The sequence below is a fragment of the Azolla caroliniana genome, unplaced genomic scaffold, assembly GCF_043228905.1.
Source record: "Azolla caroliniana isolate FFs.n. ecotype wild unplaced genomic scaffold, voAzoCaro1.0.p SCAF_10, whole genome shotgun sequence".
In the NCBI taxonomy this organism is placed as follows: domain Eukaryota; kingdom Viridiplantae; phylum Streptophyta; class Polypodiopsida; order Salviniales; family Salviniaceae; genus Azolla; species Azolla caroliniana.
The window spans coordinates 5,284,493-5,295,954 of NW_028230445.1; positions in this window are offsets into that span (position 1 = coordinate 5,284,493).

The window sequence follows — 11,462 nt, forward strand, 5'->3', positions numbered from 1 at the left end:
AGAGCCACGAACTAAGGGATGTCTCTTTGACTCATTAGTGACCCCTTCCCTCATGTATGCATTAGTAGTATGGGCTCTAGGTCTACCATCTTTTATGTGGACACAATTATAGAGAGCTGTGGTGATGATGTTATCATGTCAACTCCGAAGTAAATCAATAGTACCACATGGCATTCTTAGAGCAAAGTTCAGTTTGCCCCCAATGTTAGTAGAAGCACTTTTCCAAGTGGTAGTTTTTATTCATTGGATACATAGCCAACCAGAAGATAGGATATCCCATCAAGCCCTTGAGGCATCTTAATCCCTATATGTGTCCGGGGACACTAGCTCTTGGTATAGCACTGTAGTCAGCTGGTTACTTGCAAATGGCATAGACATTAATAACCTACCTCCCCTCAAGTACAACCATGGGACTGATCAAACTTTAATCTGTCATGAAGACCGTAATAAAATAATACACCAAGAAATATGACAAATTTACACCCGATATAAATGGATCACCCCACGAGAGCCACTCCCATCTAAAATGGTGTACTTAAGGAACACTTCTTGCACTTCTCTAAGTTAGGTTTTATTACACGACTAAAATATCTAGATACATTCTTATCAAATGCACTAAGGGTGGCCATTGGACAACTTAGGATATCATCTCAGCAACTTCAGATTGAGAATGGTCGTGCTAATAGAGTCCCTAGAGAGGAAAGACTATGTAGGTTATGCCACATAGAGATAGAGGATGAGTATCACTTTACATGTAATTGTCCAACTTATGCCGAGATAAGAGCGAAATACCAAGACATACTAGGACCCTCTCCCACCCTCTCCAAGCTATTAGATACCCTGGATATAAAGAGACTAGGTAGGTATATCTTAGAGCTAAAACGACATAGGGAGAATAAATTACAAAGTGTTAACCATAACCCTTTTAATATCCACCAACATGAAACTAATGTAATTTTTCAGGAACAAGGGGAGACAATAAAAGTGGACACACCTACGCCACTCGGCCTCTCTCTTGATGAAGCAGAAATGCAAAGAACAACCAAACGCCCTTGGATCTTGGGCTTCAAAGCAACTCAATGTGGAGTAAAAATGATTAAGAAGATAAGGGAACGTGAGCTACGCCACCTAGAAGCTATGGTTGGGGTACCTCTTACATTGGGACCACATGCCACATCCACATCGAAACCCTTTGACCTTCCGCTTCTTTTCGAGAGACTTGGATGGAAATGAAACTAGGCTTAGTACAAAGCCATTTCCTTATAGAACATGTTTTTTTTACTAGAACCATTTATTTTAAGCTCTATTTTATTTTATTTTTACTTTCGATGAATTAGTAAATACCCCATTTTTGTTGTACACCCATTGTCTCTTGGGCCAATTTTGGCCTTAGAAGACGTTAATATATCATTCTTTCTTTGTTTCTTTCTATGGGTTGGGTTATGGCTATTTGTATGTATGCTTATCCATGCACTTTATATGTGGGGTTGGCCATGCTAAATTATTTGGAACTGTGCATCCCATTACTTGTTAAAAATGTACATTTCTTCATAAAGCTCCCCATCTTGTAGAAGAGTCGAACATTGTTGGGTCCGCTCTAGTCCATATCTTTTTATAGTCTTATGGCAATCTATGGGATAGGGTTCTGCCTCATGGAGTGGATATTTGAACTTGGGTGGTCTCAAATGAATGAATTTGATGAGAAAATGATATAATGAAATAACCAATGACATAATGAAACTTTATCAGGAATAGGACTCACAAAGATACAATGAGAGTATTACACACGTTAATGATATAATGATAATTACCCTTTACGCCCCCTACACCACAAACTCATAAAAACCTAGATCACCAATTTGAAACGTCTAAAGTTGACACACATTGATTTGAAATTTTCATCAATTGGTTGTAAGTTATTCATTAACTAAATGAATTAATGAAGTTTAGATTCTCTATTAGGAAGCACCATATTGTTTACTTTATGTCTACGACATTCTCCATCCTTTTAATATATGTACCAATGACTCTACAAAATAGAAATGGAATTCATGAAAGTAAAATGAGAATTGATAATGTAAGACTAAGACATTTAAACACATATACATTATGCAAATATCGACGTTGTGGGGTGATTCATCTCAAAAAATTCAAACTGATGATAAGGTTTGTCTTGTGAGGTCTATATTTCACATATATATGTGCAAATATCTAGAGATATTGATTAGCGAGTTCTATGTGCAAATTTCATATATATTGACGAGTGCATGAGATTCTTCTTCTAACAATAATTTTGTAATTCAACTAATGCCAAAATACATTTTCAGTATAATTTAGCACAAGAACCATTATTTAGGAATTGGGCACTCTATGTATAAAAGGAAAATATACAAAACAATATGTTTGACAAGTCTATGATAATACCAAAGAAATATTTTGGGTGTGTACATGGATTTTCCCTTATTTTCAAGTTTTAGTTTATTATTTTACTGGTAAGCCACATATATTATTATTTATAAATTATAACATAGTTAGGTTATAATTGTCGGTGGAATGGAAACATCTAGAGTAGTTGTGGAGTGGAGATTAATAGAACTATTAAAATACGAACACATGAAACAAGACACTACTAGACGAGCTCCATCATCTCATTGGAAAGGAGAGGTTGTGGAGTGAAAAAGACATATCGAGCCTTCTGCATCTCGAAGCTACTTTAATGGAGCTAACGAGTGTTACCCGTATAGGTGCATGGGAGGGTTAAGGTGTAATGTGTATGGTGTGTAATGTGTAACATGAATGAGTGTGTGAGGATGAGTATGTGTATGAACACATGCACATTTGTGTGCATGTGTACAAAGGTGAGAAAGTGGGTAAGTAATGTAACTCCCTACTTGTCTCATTCTTTCTTTGTAACGGTTACCTCTTGTACTATATAAACCCCACCCATGGGGCATAATGTAGGAGCTTTTTCCCCTCTCATTTTACTGTCATTTCTTTGTTTCACTCTCCTTCTCTTTCCCTCACACGTAACCCCCCTTGGGAGGGGGGTGGAGCCATTCTAGGCTTTATCCCCCACCCATTAACGAGGTTCCATACTATAGCACCATTGCTTATTCCGCATGGATCTACACAACCATGTGAAGTCGCCACCTTCTATTTTTAAAAAGAGATGAGATTGCTTCTGAACACTTGGTCTCTCTCTCTCTCTCTATAGACCCAAACTCTTCAGAGGACATAGTGGATTTCCGACTACAAGGTTCTCTCAATTTAAATAAAGATCTTAAAGGTCATAACTTTCAATTATTGTCATTGGTCGTGGGAAGGCGTGCTTGCCTTGTGATGAATCTTGGCCTCCATATTATGAATGAACTTGGAACTTATAAACTACAACAATTCATTATCTTATATCAAAGGTCGTTGCTAGAAAGTGACTTGATTAGAGATCAGAGTGTATGATATTAACATCTATGTATTATCAATAAGTATTACTATAAATTATATATTGCATGTAGTGGTAGTTGATTTGTCGTTTGCACCAAGAGGTGTTATTCTGATCAGGAGAATGATGTCACATGGCCTTAATATAGTGCATGGATTATGATCTGGTTATTGGACTAGCATTTGCCAAAATTATTCACACATACTCAACCAAATTCCAATATTGTTGACAATTGTTGCTCCTTGCCACTAGGTCAAGGATGTTGACAGGAATTAAATGACTAGAACACATGCTATTGCTCACATGACATGTCCAAGAGAGACCAAAAGATCATGTACTCTTCCTTTGTTATGGATAATGCCCAGTCTTGGTTGCAAAGAGATGACTCGCCCTACAATATCATTAAACACCGAAATGTAGACTTTCTAGAGTCAATCTGCTAGCCACGTTTCAAACTCCATATCCAAGTTTTGTTATCACAAAATCTTAAAAAACTTTAGAGGCGCCTCACAAATATGGTAGAATCCATTTCATTGCTTGCCAAGTATCTTTCTATGATTAGACAGAAAATGAATTAAGACACCAAATTCATGATCAATGTCAAGCCTCATGCACACTTTAGCATACAACAAATTGAGAAGTCCAAGAAAATGTGGTATATGTCTCATTTCTTCTTGACCTTTCTCATTTGTAGGGCACTATTCATACAAAGTTTAAAGTGACCAATGACTAGAGCATTGATTGAATCTCTCACGAACTTTTTGAATGTGTTTTTCTGACATAGCCAAAAGTTTCTTATTTGCTCTATTCTTGGTTATCTTCGTACCAAGGATTCACTTAGTTGGTTTGAAGTTCTTTATAGCAAAATATTTCTTAAGATCTCTCTTCAATTTCTCAATTTGGTTGGTATCTTGACAACCAACTAACATCTCATTTGCATACAAGAGTAGAATGATGAGATCACCATCGGACAATATCGTGAAGAACACACAATGGTTTGAGCTAGTCTTGTTGTACCTATGTTCTAACATAAATGAGTCAATGTCTAAGACAATATAACGTCACCTTTAGCCCACACACAAGGTTTTCTTTTCCTTTGACTCGAAACCCCACATGTTGTTATTTAGTAAATTTCTTCTTTCAAATCATCATGAAGGAAAGTGGTCCTCATATCTGTTGGCATTCCCTTCAATATCTAGTTGTTTAATTTCTAGATTTAAATTGGTTGCAATCCCAAATGCAACACTGATTGAAGATTGCTTGGCAATTGATGAGAATATTTCCTCGAAACAACACCCTTTCTTGATTGAACCCCTTCATAACTAATATTCCCTTGTATGATGCTTGTAAGCAATGTTCTTCAATCTTGAGCATGTAAACCAATTGTTTTTTATAACTTTTCTACCATTAGGTAGGTTTATCAAGTTGTACATGTGATTATCTTGGAAGACTTTCCCTTATTAGTGAAGACCTCAAACCATGTGTTTATTTGATCATGGATCATAGTTTGTCTAAAGATCTCTAGGTATCCAAAAGTGAAATCTGATAATTCACTCGTCTTTAGATCTTGTAAATTCTGATCCTCAAGGAATACTACATTATTGCTTCTTATAACCTTTTTATTTGTTGGGTCATATAATGGGAGCCAAACCCTTCAGGACCATATCCGAAGAAGATAAATGGTTTGCACTTGTATCACGCTTGGATCTTTCCTCTTTTACGATGTTGTTGAGCGGGCAAGCTTAGCCGTATCCGGATCGGCTCACTAAGCCAGAGTTGGATCATATCTGGATCGGTATCCAAATCATATCTGGAATGAAGGGGCTGAATTGGTATCCGGAACTAGTAGTCGGATGGTAGTCCGGGTCAATATGAACTGGTAGGCCATTAGAGGCCTATGAATCTTAGCCTAGTACGTAGGCATATTTCTTGGAGTTAGTGTAAGTCGTTTGTATGAGCATTGAAGTACATGTCAGTACTTCTGTCATTTGTTTTCAGGACTTGTATAAAAAGTGTTTTGTAGGACATTTGTATGTACAAAGTGTTGTTATATTGAAATGAGTCTATGTTCTACTCTCTTTGTCTCTCCCGCGTATTGTGTATTTTCAAGCTTCCATGCCGTACAAAGAGGGAAGCTCATGAACGTGTTCCACGTCTTGACAATAACAAAGAACCTCGTGTTGGTTGGATAGATCGTCGACTAGGGGATGCAAGTACGGCTCACGCATTTTGGGTGGTTCATCGAGGAAGAGGGCTAAGTCGGTTCCTTCGTGTCGGTGTCAACATCCGATTCCTTCTTGTCCCCTTGGCCTTCAATAGATCTGGCTCCTCCGAATCAAACTGTTGAAATGCATTGGCTGCCTCCGATTCGTTCCCGCTCTTGTCCGAGTTGGTTGTCTCCAACCCGTCTTCGATCTTCAGGCCCTTCATAACATCGAACCGTGTCCATGTCTTGGCCTTCTTCTTTTGGTTGGCTATGTCCTTCTTGACTCTACCATTGTCGCTGCTTGTTCCGACTCTTTCAAATGTGCCGACTTCTTCAGTCAGCTTTCTTTTTCCTCTTGTCTTCCTCTGTTTCAATTTTTTCCTCTCCGACTGCTTCTCTAGTGTCATTACCTGTTCCAACTCACCCTCTCAAGTGTGGTATGTGGAGATGATGCAGCCCAAGTATCTCCGAAAAATGTTGCAACTTGTCCAATCCGAGGGGCTTTGTTGAAGACATCGATGATCCATTCGAACATACCGGAGCTCCATTTCACCATTCAGGACTGGCTCGCGCACGAAGTGAAAATGCACCTCTTTGTGTTTTGTGTGAGCATGGAATACGAGGTTCTTAGCGAGCTACATGCTACTCATGTTTTCGCAATAGATCAGGATCAGAGTCAGTACTTCAATTCGGAGGTCTTATAGCAGCCATTGTCGCGAAAATATGACAAGGATACGTGAACTTGAGGCAGGACCCTAGGGCCTTCGACCAGAGGATATCACATTCGTGCGTTTATACTTTAAGAATTAACAAAAATGAGAAAATTTAATAAATTTCATTAAAAAAGGAAAAGAAATATTACAATCTATCCCAAGATTGGGATTTAGAAGTTTTAGGTTTACTGAGATTAATAGAAAAGAAAAATTAGGGGTTTTGAGAGATAGGGCTTTCGTAGGGAAAATTAGGGTTTTTGAGTGTTATGGCTTCCGTAGGGAAAATTAGAATTAGGTTATACGAGAGATATCGCTTCCATAGGGAAAATTAGAGGTTTTCAGTGTTATGGCTTCCGTAGGGAAAATTCGGGTTTTTGAGTGTTATGGCTCTGATAAGATAAGGGAGCCGAGAAGGAAAAGAAAAAATATGGAGAGAGGAAGAGTGTAGGAATAAAAATGGAATTTATATGGGTTTCTTTGTTCATCGCTCTTTTGATATTCCTTTGCCTTCCCACTTTTAGTTGCATGGCCTCCCTCTTTTCTTTGCATGCCTTTCACATGACCTTTACTTTATGCATGCCCTCCAACTTCAGTTGCATGCGTCCTTTACTTTACTTTACTTTACTTTACTTTAATTCGCCGCATGATCCTATCATCCATCCATCTCGACCATCGCCCATCCGATCCATCCAGTCCGCGTCTGGTTTCCGTTCCATCATTGTCTGGTTGCCGATTGCCAGCTCCGTCCGATTGTCGGCTGCCGGCTCCGTCTGGTTTCCGGTTTTTGGTTGCCAGTTGTCGACTCCGTCAGATAGGTCGCCGGTTGCCAGTTCCGTTGCCATCCGGTTCCAGTTCCCAACTACATCGCCAACTCCATCAAATTTCCGGTTGCTGGTTCCATCCAATTTTCGGTTCCCAACTTTGTTGCTATTTCTATCTGGTCGTCGGCTCCATCCAGTTTCCGATTGCCGGCTCCATCGGGTGACATTTGTCCATGTAGACAAATTGGTCCAAGTCCAATCATTCCTTTTGTGCTCTCAACAAATAGATGAAAACTCATGGTTCTCAATCTGCTTATATAGATGGATCCTAAAGTTTCCTATCTATGTGGGATATTTCACAATTCTATTTTCCTTATCTTCTCAAACTTCATATTCACATATCTTGATACTTATTTATCCGTTTGATGTGTAGTAAAACGTGTTATGAAGCTCTTGAAGATATCTATCTTCCCATAACATTACATTAAGCTAATCTTAAATAATTATTTTACTAGTTTTCATATCGTGTGTGAAAAACCACATGACATTGCCGAAGCCAGATGGCTTCACAGGTGGTGACAGTAGCGCCCCGGTACTTAGCCTCAGTGCTCGACAGAGCCATTGTTGGCTGCTCAATGCAACAACCGCGATACGAAGAGAGAACGTGTAACCTGAAGTGGACCGACGATCCGATGTGTCATCGGTCTAGTCAGCATCTATGTAACCGTCTAGTTGTTCAGTTATACCGTGTCTATATAACAATCCCCTATCCTTCGTGCCACTCAAATATTGCAATAGTCGATGCACGCATTGAAGGTGCTCGATAGTCGGCCTCTACATAAACTGACTTATCACTCCGATTGAATAGCTGATGTCGTGTCGGGTGATAGTTAAATAGATGAGGCTTCTGACAATTTGTCTAAACCGTCTCTCGTTGCAGGCCAGTCCGGAGTCGGGACGAAGCTTTTGGTTTCGGTCCAGGGGTATTGAGAGCGGTCGACATTTGGTCATGCCAAACTTGTACAACATATTGAGCAAATAATGTCGTTGTGAGAGCAATATTCCGTCAGGGGTATGGATCACTTTGATCACGAGGAAGTAATGAAGGTCCCTTAGGTCCTTCATTTCGAATGCATCTGACAATTGAGACTTCACTCGACCGATTTCAGTGAGTCCGGGTCCGGTGATGACTAAATCATCGACATATAACAAGATACATATCAAACCTTCTGGACCTTTCTGGATAAACAATGAAGAGTCGGATTTAGATGGAGCAAACCCCATACGACGCAATATTTGCGTGGGCTTTGCATTCCAAGCACGTGGGGCTTGCTTCAATCCATATAGTGACTTCTTCAACCTTTTGATGTGTTCCAGTCTGAGAGAAATCCGGGGGGTTGAACCATGTACAGATGTTCCTCAAGGTCACCTTGCATGAACGTGTTCTTGACATCCATTTGATGCAAATGCCACCCCTTTGCTGTTGCTACCTCAAGCAAAATACGGATTGTTGTCTTCTTCACTACCGGAGCAAAGGTCGCTTCGTAGTCAATACCGTGTTTTTTGGCATAGCCCTTGGCCACCAATCGGGCCATGTATTAGGTGACGGAGCCATTGGCGTTGTATTTGACCTTGTACACCCACTGACATCTGATTGGATTCACACCCTTGGAGGCATCAAACAGGTCCCAAGTCTCATTCTCTGTTAACGCTCACATCTCTTCTTCCATAGCGGTCCCAGTTCGCATCCTTTGCCGCTTCTACATAGCTCTCCGGCTCAGGCACTTCCGCCACTTTAATCATGTACACATAGTGATGCGCCATGAACTCATTATATCTATACCTCTTTACAGGGTTCTTCTAGCTGGGAGATTGGCGTAACTTCTCATTTGCTGATTTTAAGGCCCTCTTGGCCGACTCGAACTTCGTTTTCGAAGGTTCTTCTTCGTGCTTTCCGGAGGTGGATTCTGTCCAATCGGACTCATCTCTACCGATGTCATATTCTGAAATCTTCTTCTTCCCCTTCTCCTTGCACATGAATCCTCTCCTCAGTTCCTTACGTGGGGAGAGCACGGTCGAGTCTCCACTACTCGCTGCCTCGTTGTCCGACTGGTCATTCCGGTCCAATCTCTCATTCGGCCCACTTAGCCGGAATGAAATTAGACTCTTTTTCAGAGTACCGAATTCTTCTTCTTCTTCAGCCTCGATCGTTTCGGACTCACTGGCCTCATCTTCCGGAATCGGGTTGGAGTCGGGAGTTGGAGTCAGTAAAGAGTACCATCATGCATAATCATCGAAGTCAACATCTCGGCTTACTCGAACTTGTTTTGTTCGGGTATTATAACACTTATAACCCTTCTGTTCGTGTGAGTAGCTGACCAATATGCACTTCTCCGTTTCTCATCCCGTACATGCACATAGGCTATGCTACCAAAAATCCTAAGGTGCCTTAAATTTGTGGCTAACACCTTCTCCCCGATCCGGTTTTGGATGTAGACGGTCATCAGGACTGCCTCAGCCCAGTAGAACTTGGGCATGCTTTTCTCCACAAACATCGCCTGTGCTGCGTTGCGAATCAACTGGTTCTTCCGCTCGGCCACACCATTTTGTTCCGGTGTGTATTTGCAATTGAATTCTCTCCAAATTCCCTTATGTTGTAGATAATTGTTGAATTGGCCGGAAAAATACTCTTTTCCACCATCCGACCGCATGCCCTTGATCTTCGTTTCGGTTTCCCATTCGACAAGACTTTGTAAGTTCTAGAAACAATCGAAAACTTTGCGTTTCCTAGAAACAATCGAAAACTTTGATTAGGTAGATACTAGATCCACGTGTGTCGGTTGTAGTCGTCCATGAAGGAGACAAAATATCGACTCCCCCCAAGCCTGACGTTCTGTGCCAGTCCCCCATACATCTGAATCTATTAAGTCGAGCTTGTTACGGCTTCAATTTCTTTCAGAGGGGAATGGAAGCCGATGTTACTTCCCGAGTTACCAGGCTTCACAAATTTGGGCCTTCTGGCCACTGAATTTTGGCAATCCGAATATAACCTGTTTCAATTGCAAGTCCTGAATCCTCCGGTAGTTGATGTGCCCTATCCTCTTGTGCCAGAGTTCGATATCTGATTCGGTCTTCTGTCCCGTCCCGGCGGTGCCAATGTCGTTGGTGTGGAGGATAAATATCCTCTCGTCCCGGTGCCCTCACGTGATGACTTGACCCTATTCCTTGATGAAGCACCCTAGATGCATGAACCATACTTGCATCCTTTTGTCCACGATCTGTCCTTCGGACACCAGGTTCTTTGTTATTGTCGGGACGTGCAACACGTTCATGAGCTTCCCTCTCGGTCCCGACATGATTAAGGGGAACTTCTCCGACATGCTCGATCAGGTGAGGAGTGTCGTCTTTGGTTTCGACAACTCTCGGTTGTTCCAGTTTCTCCAAGAATGAGAACCACTCTTCGTGGCTCGTCATGTGGTTTGATGTGCCGTAGTCAACATACCACACTTCCTCCGATCGGAAGTGGTCTTCTTCATCGAGTTCACCTTGTGCTTCATCACGAAGGTTGGCCCTTTCTCAGTCTTTCTGGTTCTGGATCCTTTCGATCCCTCTACATAGTGTGAACTTTGCCGGTCCCCTTGTCTGACCTTGCTAGATCTGGATTTGTCCGAATTGGTGTGCTTCTTCCAGCAGTCGCTCTCTCGGTGGCCTTCCTTGCCACAATACAAACATTCCGTTTTCGGCCTTCGATTGCTGGTTTCGGGCGCCGTTTTGACTCCCCTAGTTTGTGGAGGGTCCGGAAAGGTTGTCAACACTATCTCTATGCCTCTGATTCTGCTCTTGCCAGCCGCCATTGTTGCGTGCCGACCCACCTTGTCCTCCATGCCCACAAGGTTGATCCGCCTCCATGTACAGCATCCGGATGTCCGTTTGGGTGGTCCTTGACCCACTTGCTTGGTTTTCCTCGACCATCAACATCGATTGTAGGTCGAAGAAGGACGATCGCTTCTCTAGGGTGCAAATTGCCGTCCGGATTGGCCCGTACCGTTGTGCTAGATCATCGAGACAGATTTGGACCATCTCGTGTTCGTCCTACGTCACTTTGATGGACCCGAGCTCATCACAGATCTCCTTTATCTTGGTGGTGTAATACATAACCGACATGTCTCTCTACCGGATGTTGTTGAGCTCTTGCCGGAGCTGCAACTTACGACCATGATACTTGCGACAAAAATCTTCTAGAAATTTTCCCAGCCTCGTTCAACGACTTTGCATCTCTGATGTAGCAAAGCATTTGATCATGCACATAGGACGCAAAGTAGTAAAGGACTCTGCTCGCTCCT